Source organism: Triticum aestivum, chromosome 3B (genome assembly GCF_018294505.1).
Source record: "Triticum aestivum cultivar Chinese Spring chromosome 3B, IWGSC CS RefSeq v2.1, whole genome shotgun sequence".
Classification (NCBI taxonomy): domain Eukaryota; kingdom Viridiplantae; phylum Streptophyta; class Magnoliopsida; order Poales; family Poaceae; genus Triticum; species Triticum aestivum.
The window spans coordinates 827,491,279-827,509,966 of record NC_057801.1 but is presented as its reverse complement, the minus strand read 5'-3'; the positions used below and the strand labels follow the sequence as shown (position 1 = coordinate 827,509,966).

General features: G+C 42.3%; 1 pseudogene; it reads left to right on the top strand.

Annotated features, from left to right (window-relative positions):
* The first annotated feature begins 1,283 nt into the window (after positions 1–1,283).
* On the top strand, positions 1,284–3,733 carry LOC123068049 (putative B3 domain-containing protein Os03g0621600; annotated as a pseudogene).
* The last annotated feature ends 14,955 nt before the right edge of the window (positions 3,734–18,688 follow it).

The window sequence follows — 18,688 nt, the reverse complement described above, 5'->3', positions numbered from 1 at the left end:
GTTGCTGGCCGCGGCGGATTATAAACTAGCGTGACCGACGATGGCAGATTAATAATCTAGCGTGAAGTATTCGGCCGTGGCTACGCAAATCGGGTGCATGTGATGTGCGTCTCTGGCTGGCCGTGGATTAATGAACTAGCGTGTGTCAGGGTTTAATCTGTTGGGGGGAGGTCGCCGGCGAGCTGGGCTGTCCAACAAAAATGTGGTTCGCCAGCTGGCTGGTCACCTTGCAAAGGCTGACGTCGCTGCTGTATTTGGTTCAAGTGCGATTTAGTTGAGTGCACGCATGTACAATTGCATTACCACGTGAGTTCTTCACCTCGGGCGTTAGTTGTGCCATTGATCGAAGGCTCATGAGATTCTGGAGACAGCCGTCGAGTCCCTGTGTTTCATGTTCACGCGTACACAAACATTTGTGTGTTTGTTTCTCGAGCTCAAATGTAGCTATGAAAACTTTGACAATATAATTATTGGAAAATACTGTGGAAACTATAATCATTTAAAAATAGGCATTGGAATAACCGTTGGATATTAATTATTATCAAAGTATAATCTATAGTCAATAGTAAAGACATAAAAAAATTTAAAGAGGCAGATCCAGTTAATCTCGACCATCAATTCGTGTCAATCTGACGGTCAAAATTGCTTCAGTGACGAGAGCTCAACATGTTTAACTTGCAATAAATATTATACCAAATATTACTATCAGTGATAATCATATAATTATCCTGCAATTAATATCTTACCTAATACCAACGTGCAATTAATCTTACCTAATATCAACATGCAATTAATATTTTACCAAATATCTCTAAAAATAGATTCTACTACCAAATATGGACGTGCATTGAATCGTACGCATTTATATTAGTCATAAAAAAATCCATTGGAGTGTAGCCGTTGGACAATTATTATTGGAATATAGCCGTTGGACAACTAATATTCCCGCGGCCGTTGGTATAATATAGCCGTTGGACAACTAATAGTCCCATGGCCGTTGGTATAATATAGCCGTTGGACAATTAATATATTTCAACGGCTATATTTTTAGTAATAAGGCCATAAATACAACAGCTATGTATTCATTTTCAAACAATGAGAGAGAGAGAGAGAGAGAGAGAGAGAGAGAGAGAGAGAGAGACCAAGTCTACATTTTTCAGCGTGATCTCCGCTATATTTCGATCTTGGACTTCTCCACCCTCAGATTTTAGTGTGATCCTGGCAAGTAATCCTCCGTCGATTGGTTGGTGCGCTGCTCTGCTCTCTTCCTCTCTTGATCCATCATGGCGTATATGAACTCTCTTCATGTCTTCACATTCCACTCTTTTGTGCTGCAGGTGGCCAGGCTAAGACCATGTCTCCGTCTTGTGGAAGATGCACACGGCGCGATGTATACAACTACAGAAATTCGGAGGATGAAAATAAACATTTCTTGATGCTTATGTTGGGTGATTTTCAACAACAGATGGTAACTAATATCTATTCTTAGATTTAGTCCCACTACGGAATGCATGTTTTGTTTCTTATGCGTTTAGGCACTAGCTACTTTCCTAAGCATTCAACATGTTTCCTTGAAGCGTGTTTGGACCTTGTTCAGGAACTATATCGTGTCAGCAGATATAATTTTAATTTTTTGTGTGCAGATAATCCCAAAAGAGTATGTGCGATGCCTGAAAGGCGAGATCCCGGGTGAGATCAACCTAGAAACTCGAAACAGGGACAGTTACACAATTAAGGTTGCCAAGTACCAGGAAAAGCATGTTCTTACAGCGGGTTGGCCCCAATTCGTCGAGAACTTCCATCTACAGTTGGGTGATTCCTTACTATTCAGATACAATGGAGACTCTCTGTTTAGTATTATAATTTTTGATAAGCTTGGCCGTGAGGAAGCATCATTCGTTCTTGTCGATCCTTTTCCACCACAAGTCCAAGGAAGACACAACGAAATCGGGTGAAGTTTTTAGCTAGTCTTCAATTATTATGTACGATACCATTTCATAGGGCAAGACCAAATCTCACTTCAAATGGATTTTGCACTGCAGGTCTGCTAGAAAAGTGAACGCACTTTGTGAAACATGTGAAATCTGGGATGAACATCACTATATGAACTTGGATGATGAAAAGAAATATTTTTTGATGCACATGATGGGTGATTTCCAAGATAAGATGCTAATATTCATATTCAAAACAGTACCACTCCCTTAGGTCATACGATTTTGTTGTTTCTCATGAGCCCAGCTGTGTTTTTCTTCGTTCTTCTACTTTTAAATTATGTGTACCATGTGTAGTTATTGCATCATCATGGAACCTCTTCCAGTTAATTTGATGCCTAGATTTAAGCCTGCATAATAGCACATTCAAGTATGTTAGTTCACCCAAACATTCCGAGTGGTTTGGTTGCTGTTTCATTTTTTATCTTGTTTACAGACTGTTCCTTCAAACAATATAATCTCTTGAAACGTGCTTCCGCAGATCATCCAAAAGGAATTTGTTCAGCGTTTCAAGGGAGAGATCCCAGGAGAGATTGAACTTGAAACAAAGAATAAATGTCAATACAAAATTCAAGTTATCAAGAACCAAGAAGAGCAGCTTGTGCTTGCAGCGGGATGGGGGAGCTTGTGTACAGAAGTTTAGTCTAGAGATACGTGACAGAATAATATTATTCAGATACAATGGGAACTCCCGGTTCAGTGTCATAATCTTGGATGAACTTGGGCGTGAGAAGGCTTCATCTGTTGTCAATCTGCTCCCGCCTCGTGCACTCGAAAGGCACACAAATGGTGCTGAAACCGTGAGCCGACATCCTTCTGATGGTCCCGTGGACTGTTCTCATCCGCTCATGCTAATGCCACCGCCTGCTCAGTTTCATCAGCAGCAGCAGGCCATCCTAATGCAGCCTCCCCTGAATCATTCCTCCTCCTCCAAGTCATCAGCTGGTATAAAAATAGCACATAACATATTCTCCCCCTTTTAACAAACATCTATCTTTTATACCTGTATTTATCAGTTTCTGTTTACACACACAGGACAAGGAGATGGCTCTTTCTCGTCACATGATCATGTCCGGAATGCACTTGGTTTCAGGCGTGTTGTTAGAAGAAATCCAACCTCATCTCAGAAGCAGCAGGAGAAGGATGGTTATATTACCACGGATAAGACCAAGCTAACCTCTGCTCAGGAGCAGCGGGTGAAAGACATGGTCCAGACTATCCGTTCACGCAGAAGTGGCATAACCATCTTTGTTGCTCTGATTGGCAAGGCCAATGTTCATCCAGCATTCTCCCTGGTGAGTAGCTCCCTCCATATTTATTGGTTGCTTTGACCATGCACATTCAAGTCTGTTGACTTGCTTCTCTTTATGGACAAACACACGACACTATTTTCTATGCTGTAATATTATTCATAACTGGCCATACCTTAGTTTACAATTACATGCAATATTATTTTACTTCTAACCTACTACCTCTTTGGTTTTAATCTGTAACAGACTGTCCCAATCACGTACGGGGAGGAACATTTTGGAGATGGGAAAGTCATCTGCTTCCAGCTAGGCGAGAAAAAATGGAATGCCTGCTTCAGCAGTTCACGCAATGATTATCGGATTGAAAGGGGATGGAGTACATTTGTCAAGGACAACTCTTTGAACATAGGTGATATCTGCCTCCTTGAGCCGTTGAGCAACCAGGGGAGTACCATGGAAGTCCATATCATCCATGTGAATAATGGCAATTGACTGATTGTTATGCCATATTGCTGCTTTCCCGATCTCCCTTACGGCGGGTGTTCTTTTGGTGATGTGGGGTTTAAGATTTATGTAGGCTAGTAGAGTCATGGTTATGCTAATTAGCTGATGCCTACTTAACCTGCATAATGATGGAAGTTATTCTTATGCAACCTACAGTTTGGTTCAACTTTGAATTAGTGATGTCAGTGTGTCGAATTTAATAATGGTTTGGTTTATTGGTTTTTGACTTTCTGGACTCCTTTCCTTCAAATCCGGCATGTCAACCGTGCCTCTTGTTGCTATGATTATTGTTTTGTGTTTCTTTTTCCATTGTATATCGGTGGAAGGAAATAACTGCAAAGGCCATCTTATCCTAAGGTAACATAAGAATTGTAAATCTCACGATTAATTCAAGTATCAAACTGTCATTTCATCTAAATAAGCTCAAAAGAAACGTCCTTCAAGACCTTAAGACAACAGAAACTGAGGTTTCATCTGTTACTAGCTAAATACATGTGTGTTCGCCAGGGGAAAACGAGCGAAGTATGTGCCGATCGTTTAATTCTAGTTTTGAAAACGCTAGGGAGTAACATTATGTCTAGTTTTCACTACATAGCTATAAGCACAAATGCATTTCTTTTCCTCCCTCTCGGCCATCATGTGCACCATACCATGTGCTCTGCTTTCACGCCTTAAGAGATTATTCCGCTTCAGTCGCTAGATAAATTTCCTAAACTAAGGAAAAGAAATAAAGTCAGAACTCTACATGACCTGAAAGAAAGGGAACCAATGGCGACGAAGGCAGCCGATGGCAGTGAAGTCCTTGGTCAGCGTGATGACAAAGCCTCTTCCTCGGGTGCGCCTTTGGGGGATGTGTTCGCACACGAACACGTCACCGTGTACCCTCGACACCGGGGGTGATGCACCGCAGCTCACGTCGAAGGAGACCCGCCGGAAGCGTGGTACGCAAGACAATCCGGCGGGCGCTTTTGTAGACCCGAAACCCCACACGCCCGGGAGGGACCCCGTCTGGACGCGCGGCGGCTATGGGCTGCCCTAGGTCGACCTGATCGCCCCTAGGGCCTCGTGGATCGCTGCCCTCCTTCACGAAGAACGAACGAAGAACGAGGAAGAAGATACAAGGGAGAGGGATAAAAAGTAGATGAACACAAAAAAGTAGAAGATTGATTTGTTCGATTGTGTGTTGTTCAATCGGCCGTCACCTCTTACATATATATGAGGCGGCTGGACTTTCCGTACAAGAAAAGGACTCAAATCACGTCCAAAACATCAAAACATAACCTAACTCGGACTACGAGGGATGGAACTTCCGGTCAGCCCGGAACTTCCGGGCTAAAATTACATCGAGTAGCCCACTTGTACAGCTCCTGCAGGTCGCATATGGCTTCGGATCGCGATGGTCCAAAAAGAAAAGTTGTAGATCATGCAATGGAGAAAACTTCTTTAGTTGATCACTTTTTAATCTGAGGTCATCTTGATGTCGAAATCGTCCCCGCAAAACTGCAAATAATGTTGAAATTCCAGTTTTCGGGACGCACCGCGTACAAAGTTTCTGTTTAGACCGGAACCCTCCCCGGAAGTTTTGCCCGGAACTTCCAGGGCAGACTTATGCAGCACACCATTTTGGCTATAACTTTTGCATACGTACTCCGATTTAGACGTTTCTTATATCAAAATCGATCGTTTTAACGAGGCGAAGACAACCCTTGTAGAAATGTTTCCCATATGAGGTTATCTTGGGGGCATAATCAGCCGAATAGTGTTCTGAATGCAAAATCTCAGTACTTCAAACACAACTTCGGCCTTAGAGATTAGATCGGACGGCTACGGAACTTTCTCACTTTGAGCACTTTTCCATTTGAAGCCTTTTTAATTATGTTTTTGACCATGCCAAAATCTGGTGTCAACACATGCCCCACTGTTTTTCGGCAAAGCTTGTGTTCCGAAAAATAACTTCCGCATAGCTTGTTCTAAGGACGATGTCAACACTCCATCAGCCATTTTGCATATTCTTAGGACGATAAGTATATATCTGCCATTACTTGTTTGAACCTGTTGATGCAAACTTGGGTAAAAACTTCTCAGCTTCTATAACAATCCGGTGATAAGGTTCCATAGACCAAAACCATTCTCCGGACCATATTGTTCTCCCTTTCGCTAGGATTTTGCAGATAATCAAGAATGAACTTCCTTCAATCCTTACTTCGTCTGCACAAAAATTTCATTAGTGGCCGAGATGGTGAACTCCAATTCGGCCTTACCTATGTTGGCAAGAATGCGATACACATAGAAGAGGGTGACGAGGCAGAGGCCGAGGGTGCTGCTCCCGTACAAGGTACGTGTGCTTTTTTAATCAAGTGTAAAAAAATGGAGAAGGGCACTTCTATATAATGTCCTGATCCTATGTCTTTTGCTCAGCTGCAATGCCACGAGAGGCTGGAGCTAGACCTCGGCTCAGCCAGGCTGACATTCAGGAGCTGATCTCGAAGGTGAGAAACCAAGCCACTAGGCCAATCCCGGAACAATTTTTGGGCAAGTTGAATTCGTCGATCGCAGGTTGCCAAGGATCACGGATCTGCTATGGACACATCAGCGAACGCAAGCAGATATGCTGAAATGGGCACTGTGGGGGCAATGGAGTTGCAATGTTATATCAACGTCACAAGTGCCCAGCCAGAAGTAAGAAGGCCTGAAATTGGCATTTCCACAATAGCAGGTATCAATGTCCAAAGTGTTGTTAGCATAAACTTTGATTTGTGGGATTTTCAAAATGTTAGTTCTACTTCTATGACGTGTTTTTAGTCCGGGTCTTACTAGTACATGTAGGCATATATACATGCTTATATTGTTTATGTCATAACAGTACTAGGAGGTCAAGTACAAGTAAGTTTAGGCTTTGTGTAAGGTCGGTGGCAGCTCCGTCTATATATGCATAACAGGTGAATACGTGAGTTTGTACCGTATTATCTGGGGGTGAGACAAAAGGAAAGGAAGTAAAGAGTGAAAACAAGGACTACAAATATCCGTGTGCGCGTGTTCCTCTAGTCTGATGTGATCGTTCCTGAGATGAATGCCAACAAGTGTTTAGATTGAAGAAGTGGAAGCTATAATATTCCTGTTACATGTGATTTGTTTCCTATGCATGGAGAAAAAAAATCTCCCATATGTTCCTAGTCCTATTTGATTTCAAGTTACATTGTCACAAGACGAGCAGCATCAGTAAGTGTTAGACCTCGGCTCACCCAGGCTGACATCAGGAAGAGAGTCGATGAGCTGGTCTCGAAGGTGAAAAACCGAGCCCAGACGTTGGCGGAACACTATCTGGGTTGGTTGAATTGGTTTCAGAGGCAGGTTGCCGATGACCATGGATATGATGCGGGGACACGTCAGCATGTTGGCAGTGCTTTATCTTAAGAATAACTAGTAGAATGCCCGTGCGTTGCTACGGGCTATGATGCATGAAGAAATCAAATGTAGATTTCTCGCTCAGACGAGCGGACGTGTTCGGACGTCCGGACATCAAATGGGCGCCCGTCGCGGTGATTGCCTTATCGCCGTTGGTGCCGACCGCTCGAGGCCGCCATCACCACTCACCAGTCACCACTCCTAGTCTCCGCCAGCTCCCCGTCGCTGGTTGCGTCGGACAAAGACCAGCATCTGATTGCGTCGGACAAACACCAGCATCTTCCTCCTGCTTCCCCATCTCTGTTTGCCACCTTGCACATGATTAGTTTTATTTTTCCCAGGTGCACACTTAACCCGGGCAAGATGAAAAACATATTTAGTATCTTTCGCTTTCTTTAGAGCAGAAGGGAAATAATGGACACAATGTTCTAAAGTATTGGTGCTGGTCACTACTATACAACATCTATACAAATGTTCCAAAATAATACTTTTGCTTGCAGCAATTGATTTTTCTTCTGCACTTTGCAGTCACAACCAATTCTGGATATATTAACAATGCAAACTTGATAAATGAGTACAATAGGTTTATAGGGAGGGTAACTAACAAAAAATTGTACTGTACACTACAAAAATATCTGTTCTCATGAAGAAATACGTCAGTTGTGTTAATTACCAAATGAGGAAAATAGTTCATTCATACATCAAAAGCAATCCAACTGAAATTGGAGCACAAAGCACTACCAAACACTCATAGGAGGCAATTACTTTGCAAAACTGTCAGTGCTCTCAGTTCAGTTAAAAGAGCATAAGGTCCTACTCAAAAAACTTTTTGATTCAAAAGCTCATAGACTATTTTTTGTTCTACATTTACTGAAATAAAGAGAATTAATTAGCTAATGATAATGATGCAAACAAAAGAGCTAGTCTATTACCTGGGTGCTCCTTGGAGAACATGCCCGAACAGCTCGGACATCCTTATATGCTCCTCACATATGGGTTGGATATGGGGGATTTGCGGACGGACTGGACATACCTAGACAAAGTAGGGATTGTGATTGGGTGGCCTTTTTTCTTCTCTTTTCTGTCCAGGACAATGATCGGACTCTCAAATGGGATGTTTGAGGGGTCCAATTGTAGATGCTCTTAATTTCCGAAATAGAAAACAAATATAAGTTTCAGTGGCAAATGAATATTTTTCTACAGTTGGTATATATAACTATACTATTGTGTATAAAGAGAACGACCAGGTAACATGCCATTTATTATTAGTCTAATGTGTGATAGCTGCTCAATCTATTTTCTGGTATCCAACATTGCAAATTATTTGGAGATCCAAAGGAGACAGATTCAACATCATATGTATTCAAGTAACAATCAAAGGTTATATGTGGTATTTAGGATATGGGTCAAGAACTTTACGTGCAACCTGAGATCAAAACTTATCAACAGAGATAAAAAAAACACCAATAGAGATTGCCATTTTTGGGAGGTTAGTTCCATCAAGCTTAATACGACATCATGCAAAATTTTGCAAAAGCTTTCTATTATTATAACAACATGTTAATCGAACATAATTTGGCAAAACCAATTCTGTGTATGAACATCAATAATAGACCATACCCGTAGTGAGTATGCATTAACCAAAGCATAGGCATATAAGTTCTATGAGAGTGACCTACAATCAAGAAGAGAAAATAGATATTATCCAACATCAAAGACCATCCCCACCACATCGGTCAGACTTCCGTGTACTGATTGCACCACATCGATCAGAATTATGGCCATGTACTGATTGCCCAGGAGAGCTATGAATCCAGTATCCATGTATCAAAAACGAAAATAAACAAGCTGAAACAAAAGCCTCCCTATCACCACCACTTGTATCACTGATCATTATATCTCCATGCTCATTGGCCGCTTGCCCGCTTGTAATTCAGCATACATAAACAAGAGCAGTACAACTAGAGAAATAGTTTTTTTATTCGCAATATACATTCATATCGCTCTCAGCTAATGTGTAATTTACCCGATAATATACCATTTCTGTCTGCATCACAGTGGAAACAAGCAGACAAAAGTTCAGGATAACATATAAATTTTTGGCACAAAAAATAGCAATTCTACTTGTATGCAAGCACTTGAATCAAGTTGTATCACCGTGTGAATGCATTGATATGTAGAACAGCAAGCAGCAAAAATAAATAATTGAGATGCAAGCTGGCAGGAGAGGGAGAGCTTTTTTACTCTTTTTAGCTCCGTGGAGAGTTCATCAGCTGATTGTACTATATGCCCACGGCTTCAATGTCACTCCTGGCCCATCCATCATTGGGGCTGGTACTACCGGCCGGTGCCGCTCGCTATCACTGCAGCAATAATATCCTTGTGGAAGAGGCATGCAGTAGCACCAGTCCTCCCGTCTTAGTGGAGACCACAGCCACGACATGCTGCTCCTACCAGTGGCCCTCGGCCCTGCTCTCCGCAGCACAGCCGCATCACGCAGCGGAGGAGGCCGCTAGCACCTGCCGCTGTCGGCGACCTCAACGACGTCGATGCAGCTCGACGCCCGGCCTGCACACGCAAGCGGCAGCCTCGGCACGCTCACCGTCCACGACGACGGCGACCCGTGACGCCCGCACCCTCATGTTGCCCCCGACGAGACGGCGACCTTGGCTGCACCGACCCACTGGAGGCACGGCTAGCGCATAGCGCGCACGGTGGCCCCCGGCCCCGATACCGATGCTCCTGGCTGAGACGTGCCCGGTGCACGCGGCGGCCAGCGGTCTGCGTCGTGCGGTGTCGCTCCCCGGCACACAGGTGCGAGGGAGCGAGGCGGCCAGATCCAACTGGCAGAGCCCCCTTGCGTGTGGCATGGCGGCGATGGGCAGCGTTGCCATGGTGGTATCCGCCTGTGTTGGTCGTGTGTGAAAGGGATCAAAGCTGCTGGCTATTTCCTATTCGTGGAACGGGAGCCACGACAAGTGAATATTTGTTGATTTGCGATGTAGGAGTATTAGGAAAGTTCTGATTCCATCATGATGCAGGAGTATTAGTAAATTGAATTTTTTTCCTTAAAGTCAGTTATTTGTTTCCTTAAAATTTGTTATTTGTTTCCTAAAGCAAATTGCATTGATAAGATTGATCGCTTGATTCGGATAAGTTGGGAAAGTTAGAATCTGTCTCTTTTTGTACAATAGGAAAGTGTTTGTTTACAAGAAAATAATGAAGAAAAGTAAACCGGTCAAATGGTGGGAAAGGAGACGAAAATAAACCGGTTGAGGGACTATTCAACCAACTCGTCCATTAGGAGTAGAGATATATTTGAGAATTTTTTCACATGTATCGGTAGAATATTCATATGATATTTAAAAAATGTGCATCACACATATGCAAAAAATACGCCATGTATTGAAAAAATGTTTGTTACATTTCTTAAAAAGTATCTGTGACTTACTTAAAAATGTACATCACACATATGCAAACTATACGCTAGGTATTTGGAAAATGTTTATCACATATCTTAAAAAGTATCCGTGAGTTATTCAAAAATGTCTATCATGTATTCATTTTTTAGGGTCCATCATGTATTCTTAGAATATTGATCTCATGTTTATAGAAATGGTAGTCACTTATATGAAAAATGTTTGTTGCATATTTAAGAAAAATGCTAGTATCTTCTTGTGGATTCCGATCTTCACAAGGCCCGTATTGCAGATATAACCTACCACTTGTAAAACCCTTGTACGCCCTCCACGGGACACCCGAAGCAGCGGACTGCGCCACAGGCCAGAACCTCGGATGCCGAATGCAAACAGAAACTGAAAACCGCAATCAATTTCCTAAAATCCTCATCACAACCAACATGCGGCCAGGCTATGGACAAATTGGAAGACATTAATTGCTTCCAACCCAATCACGGCGGCAAAGGCCGGCACCCCGAGAAACCGAAGCCACTTTTAGAGCCGGACAAGATTCGTGCAAACACGGTGGATTTTCATACATTTCAGACACTTTTAGAGCAAAAAAGCGTTCCAAACTCTAAACCTATCCAACGGCGGCGGCTGTCGTTCACTTTCTTTGTATTCTGCATTGGCGACCACGTTCTCCATCTGCCGTCTTTACAAACAGCGGCGGGCTTTAAGACTCATGAAGTATATGCACGGTCTCCCGCGAGGAAGAGTAGAACATGGGAGACAGACCGGCCCACTAGGGACACCATGCCGTACCGCCACCCATGCCCTAATCATTCTCGGAGGAGTCCGTGACATGTCCGTCGCCGATGTTGATGGACATAAGGTCAATGATGGACTTATAAGGTCCATCGCTATCTGCCAGCCACACCGCCCCCGAGAGTTTGACGACGGCGCGTAGGAGGCGCTGCTAGCAGCCGCTTCCGCGTCGGGCTGCACCAAAACTTCATTGCGAGCGGCATCCTTGGCCTCGTGGAGCATGCTTTGCTCCATGACGAATTTCGCGTTCGTCGCCGCCATGGCAGCCGCTACCTCCTCGCTTGTGCATTTGTCATAGATTTGACTGTCCGCCAGCTGGTGCTGCTCGAGGAGGAACATATTTTACCTCTGCTCCTCCTGCACCTGCTGGAATGCCAATATAGGAGCCGGCGCAGGTTGCTCTTCCTCCGTCATGACGGTGTCGTAGTGCGCCTGCGCCTGATTCATGGTCAGGCTGGAATGCATAGGCATGGGGTCTGGTTCGTGTCGTTGTCAGAGACCTCTGGTGAGCTAGCCGGCATGCCCTTCTCGACAGCCTAGCACGGTGAGAGTGCCAGGCGGGTGCAAGGGCGGCCACCTCATGCTTCATCTCCGGTGAGAGATTATCCCTCGGAACGCTCCCTCGCGGTCATGGCGGATGTGGAGCAAAGGAGGAGGATGTGGAGTGGATGTGTTGTGGTGTGGAGATAGCCAGGTGTGGCCACCTCTAAATAGCGGATTCCGGTGAGGGCAAGCGTCCGGGTGCGTCAATGCGTGGCGCCGGAGTTGGTTCCTTGCCCGGCGAGTCTGCTTAATGGCGGCATACAGACGAATGGGCATTGAACGGGCGTGGTAGATATCCGTCCCGTCCCGTCTAGTAAATGTCTCTCTAGCATTGAACATGCGTGAACATCAGGGACGTGCAGTAGGCGGCCCTCTCGGCCGACGCACCGCTTCAATGCCGGTGCGGTTGAATGGTCACGTCCGCTCTGAAGTCAGGGTCATTGCGGAGCGGCTGTTGTAGAACGGCATGAATATGGGCAGCTCGTTCAGGGCGGGAACGCGTGGGCGAGGGAGGTTTTTTACTGGGCCAGGGTAGTCAGGAGCGAGCGTGGCAGCGGCTCGAACGCCCGCAAAGCCCTCAGTTTGTCTTGAATTTTCGGGGGGAAGCATGTATGATCATTTGACGGATCGACACAGGTCATGTTGAATGACACAACATGTCCGAACCGCGTGGTTTGAATGTATGCTGCCGCTTTGCAAACCGGAGTTCTTAAGTTGAACTTTCTGGTTAGTTTTCTTATTTGAGTTTTACCTGTGCATTAGATGAGTACTTATTGTATGCTTGTTTGTTTGCGATAGAGTAACCGGAGTGCGCCGCTTGCTACTTTGAATCTCTAGGTTTCGCGGATCATCAACGAGGCAAGTAACACTTTGATCATATCCCTTTTCATACCCAGTTTTTATGCATTAGATCAATCCTCAAACATTGAATGATTAGGATCTAATTAAATTGTGGGTTTTGGGAAAGTACATGAGGTAGTACCTATTACCTGTTTTATTATCTAACCTATGGGAGTTACTTCTACGTTTGCTTATATTGCCATGCTATGCTAGTAGACGTGGATTGGGTGAATGTATTCATGACAGATGTGAGTTTGCTAATTATTGGTTTATTTAAGGAGGCAACTTTAATACACATCTGGGTGGATTGAGGTACCTGGGTATTCCAGGATTGCCTGTTTTTCTTTATGGACCGCCACCCAGGCTCGAAGGGATCATGAGATTATTCATGATAGAAACTTCCGTGTGCAGCCACAAGCTACTATGGGCTCTAGCATAGTTGACTAAGTCGTGCGAACTCTTACAGTGGTAGACTAGTAGATGTAGGGAAAAGTAGTTGTAACGGTCTACCCGTTCGTAAGGTGCTAGCGCTTCTGAAAGACAATGTCTCGTTCATCCGTTTCTCAAACACCATGTAGTGCGAGAATCCCAACAGAGGAGATCGAGTCTTGTGGGGAAAAGTGCACAAACCTCTGCAGAGTGTATAAAACTAATCATGGTTAGCCGTGTCCCCGGTTATGGACATCTTGAGTATCTAGTACTTGGATTATCATGTGAATCTCATCATGTTACTTTAATTAATATGTTGGGTTTTAATGATGATGCTTAATTTGGATTGAGAATACTATCAACCATTCTCAATGTTTAACAACCACCGTGATAGTTAAATGAAATTTATTCCTTTGCAGTAGGGAAAAATTGGCTTTACGCAAAACTGTAACCATAGAGCTTTCCACCAGCCATATATGCATGTATTATAGCATTACTCTTTCATATTACTCTCTATGTGTTACATTGCCAGCATATTCCATGTGCTGACCCATTTTCGGGCTGCAACGTTCATGTTGCAGACTTTTCAGACGACGAGTAAGGTGCCTTAGGTCGTGGTTCTATACTCAGTGATGCCGTTGGAGTTGATGGACTTGCTTATCTTCCAAGCCTTCCGCTGTTATCGTTATTAGATGGCCTTAAGCCATATTTATTGTAATAAGTTCTCTTTTGGGACATTCGTTGTAATAAGTGCGTGATTGCCACTCTGTTATAAATCCTTCGAGTACTGTGGGTGTCAGCATTACTGATCCAGGGATGACACTGATGCACAGAGATCAGACTGTTTGAGGTCTGGTCGCTACATTATGATACTGGGAAAAGTTTAGTAGTATAATAGTCACAATATGATTACAAAAAACTTATTATAGGAAAAGTCTTTGTTCGAAGAATACATTATCCATCAGGCAGGTAGTTACAGAATCACACCTATGGACATGATTTCTGTTGAATACCCCACTAATTTTCGACTTGGCCCATGATATCCAATCAAATAGCGCCATGTCAATCCTATAAGCTAATTCCATAATGAAATTCCATAGGTGTAGCAAAGCTGATACATTATTTTACTTGGTCAAGTCAAGGCATGCCAGTTCTGATCATCATCTAAGTGTCACCCGTGGAATATTATGCTTAATTTCCCTTTTGGCTATTTCCATTTTTTGCTAAAAGGATAAATAAAGTGCGGCAGAAATATTTATTTGGTGGATTTGATTTTAGGTGTAGCTTAAGCTAGAGGAAACAACATCTACAACATGCAAAAATATGTCATCTTGCTAATGTAAAGATTTTCAAACAAACAAAGCTCCTTCATCATGTGCAAGACTAATACTTCCATACGCTCTTGTGATTTTTTTGATTCTATGCATTGTATGAAAAACAGTTTTACGGCGACATGTGTGAAAAGTGTTAGCTTAAGGAGGACGCCATTATTTGGGTGGAAGAGATGATTGGGATTGTTATGCTGGCAAGTAAATAGGACATATTTGTTCACTCTTTCATCAATCAGGACGTAAGATGGTCATGCAATAGCTCGGAAACTTGCATATCAAGTGCTACTACAGTGCTACTGAAGTCAAAACATGATTGCACTTCACTTGGTTTCAAAGAAAAAAAATGCTATCATGTGGTTTGCCTCATGCCCCCCTGCTTATGTAAGTTACCATAACCATGTTTGAGCTATAAAGATCTCTCATTTCTTTGCAACAGAAGTTGGCACATCTGATAAGGGATGATGAATAATGTTTCTCATTAATACATTGTGTTTGATTTTAGTCTCAGCTTAGGTACTCAATATATAGAAGAAGAATTTTGCCAAAGAAAGTTAGTCCCTTTGGTGTAATAGTGTGATTTAACTTGTATGCATGGTTACAATTTTCATTTATGTAGTTATTAAATATAATCAGTGAAGATAATATATAGGAGAATGATAATATATCTCGACTCCTCCCTCGGCCTCCTCCCAAGCTCTCGCCCTCTTCCCAATGCAAAACTCTAACCCGGAAAATGTTCTCCAAAATTCTTGGACACAACAAAATACCAAACAGAGCATTCCCTCAAACAAAACAAAAAATTTGTTGCAAAACACAAACAAGAGCATTCCCTCCAAAAAATGCCGGCACAACCAAAATATAATTCAGTCGGCAGTAGGACTACAGAAAAAGTATGTCATGGCTCGATTAGTCTTTCTTCAAGAAAATACCTATTCTACATCAAAGCACTAATGTTCTCATCGCTGCAATGGACAGCATAATCAGTGTCTAAGTGGTGCACGGTGATCGAATAGATAAGAAGCAAGAGAAGTTTGTCATGGTTATCACACACATGGGGAAACCACAAGATTGACACAAACATTTACAAAGTAGGAAAATAATTTCTTTAGTTCCTTAAAAACTATTGTTTTCTTCCATGGCAATGCAAGGGGTATTGTGTAATAGGTTTATTGAATTTTAAATAGGCGCCCAAACATCAGTTAGGTGGGATGGTACACTTTCGTAGTTATGACAATTGCTACAGGGAAGGACAAGAGAATGAACGTGGAGGGGAAGAAGTGGCAGGATAAACATGCCATGTTATCTTTTTGCAAGGAGTGATGGTTGTCGGGGAGGAAAGTAGTGGGAGAGTGAATTGATATGTGTTGCTATATAGATGGAAACCACACCATCACATTAGATACATGTCTTAATTAGACCAATTGTTTAATTGGTATGTCAGCAATTTTTTATTATGTGGCAACACACAAGCAATAAACTAGTTGAACTTTAGTAACTAAATTGGACAACATGTCTGCTTCTACATATTTAATATGATGACATGGTGATGATTGTCCTATTGGCTTGGACTAATATAATAAAGTTAACATACCAACTAACATATATTGTTCATCTTTTGTATGCTTGAATTTTTAGAAATGTTAGTTTTTTTGCCTACTCCCCTTTAAGCACCCCATCCCATACATACCCACTAAATGATAGTAAAAGCCAAATACACAGATAATGAGTAATCCTAGTTTGTCTTCATATACATCTAATTTAGCAAGCACTAACAGTATGAGAGACGACATTTTGAACTTATGCCAATAATTTAACATCTTTACCATACCTTTCAAACAAAAAATATGTGTACATTATATTCTTGATCATATCATCCTCATTGGTTTCTTCATAATCTACTATTAAACGTAGTCCATCTCTTCGTGTGACTCTTGAGATAGCCACATATATTGTCCGTGCATGAAACCTTGTTTTGCCAGATATTGTCCTACTTTCTTTAGAGATTGCCCTTGACTCTTGTTGATTGTCATAGCAAAGCACACCGATATAGGATATTTTCTTCTTTTTAGCAAGAACGGCCATGCCGATTTAGCCTGTGACATTATTATTCTTGGAGTATATACTTTGTCACCTACTTGTGCTCCTGTCATGATCTGTGCTTTGTTGAATCTTCTTCAAAGTTGACTTATTGTCATCCGTGTGAACCATTGCATAACCCAACACTTTGGTTATTATTACTTAGTAGCATCATAGGCAGTCCTACTTTATCATAATTTGGTATTCCAGGAATTATTAGGCTGTTTAGGAACTCTGTTGGATATAGCATATGTGTATCATCACTTCGCATACAGTGTCGCAGCTTCGATACATTGTTTCCTCGCCTTCTATGTTGTCCATTATATATATATATATATATATATATATATATATATATATATATATATATATATTGCGGAAGTCCCCTCCTAGAACCATTGTCATGCTGCCGAAGGGTCTCTCTCATTATTGTTATCATTTTTATTCCTTAGTATATCTCTTAGGGTTTTGTCTAGAGCCTCAAAACATATTTTGTTTGCCTTTGGAGCCTCATCCCACAGAATTAGTGATGTTTGTTTTATTAGTTCGGGCAAGTGTGAACCTTTTTTGATGTCACATGTTCACTCTTCTGTAAGCATTGAAGATATATGGAACCTTGAGTGGGCTTTTCTACCTCTTTGTAGAAGTAGCGCTGCAATACCACATGATGTCACTGCTTGTACTATCTTTCCTTCTGAATGTAATTTTGTTGTGATTGCTTTCAATAGTCTTCCCTGTACCGCGATATCCATCTATAAAAAATGTTTTCTCAAATCCTTGTCGACTGATTCTATTATGTATCCAAATGCGCGCAGTTGTTCGCTGCTTAGATTACACAAAGATATACCTAGGTGTTCAACTTCTAAATCTTCGTTGTTATACTTCAGCTCTTCATTGAGTAGCATGTTTCCAATTTCTTTTAGTCCTGAGGAGTTTGGCAGTTCGATTCCAGGCTATTCCTTGAGTGTCTATCTAGCCTGTCTCATAAGCTTTTCAATTTCTAGCAAGCTGTCGTCTTTCTTCTCTCTATCTGTTAGACGTAGTGTAGGATAGTTCAAGATTTTTATCTGTTTGCATTCCATGTCTTCACTTAAAACTTCCCAACATGATTCCCACATCTTTGTTGGATCTGTAACCTTGCAGTCACATAAGGTGGTTGTGAAAAGTTGTCGTAGCTGGTTTCCAGTTGCCTGATTTGATGCCTTTTTGATACACTTAGTGCAGCCTGTCGTCATCAAGAAATCCTAATGCTTCACACGCCGCCTTGTATGATTTATAGACAACTCCATTTACCTTTCTTATGTCTTCAAAAGATGTGCATCCTTTGACAACGTTAAGTAGCAATCTCATGTAGTATTTCTGGCCACTTGCTAGATGGGCATAGTAAATCCTTCCAACAGATCTGCCCTTTGTTCCTGTTCCCCTTTTCCCCCCTTTTCCATACCCATTTTGCCTGGAACTCTGCATCTGATAATTATCTGGCTTCTTCATAGTGCTTGTTTGTTTCCATACACTTCTTAAATTTAGTTATTCCTGCCCTTTCCTTTCTTACTATCTTTGTTAAGTCAGTGGAGTCCGAGAAGATGACATGTTCTTTATTGTGTAGATAACCGCAACTAAAATAGTAGGTGTAAGTTAAATTGCGAGGAATAGTAAATAACAGTTTATTATAATTTAGCAGGCTGTTACATGCTTGTGTTCTTCCTAAGTAATCTCTTTCCTTTATGTCTCGCATGAATTCCTTGAGCTTTATGTGGAACACTCGATCAACAATGTCAGGTCGTTCTGATGCCGTTTTCCCTACCTCTTTGAGATTTATTTTGAGGTGTGACTGCTCTGACAATCTTATTAGGCTTTTATACATTATCTTATTGTTGGATTCATTTTTTTGCAGGTTTCGCGCACCGGAGATCATGCCTATATGTATTCTGAGTTGCTGGCCGCGGCGGATTATAAACTAGCGTGACCGACGATGGCAGATTAATAATCTAGCGTGAAGTATTCGGTCGTGGCTACGCAAATCGGGTGCATGTGATGTGCGTCTCTGGCTGGCCGTGGGTTAATGAACTAGCGTGTGTCATGGTTTAATCTGT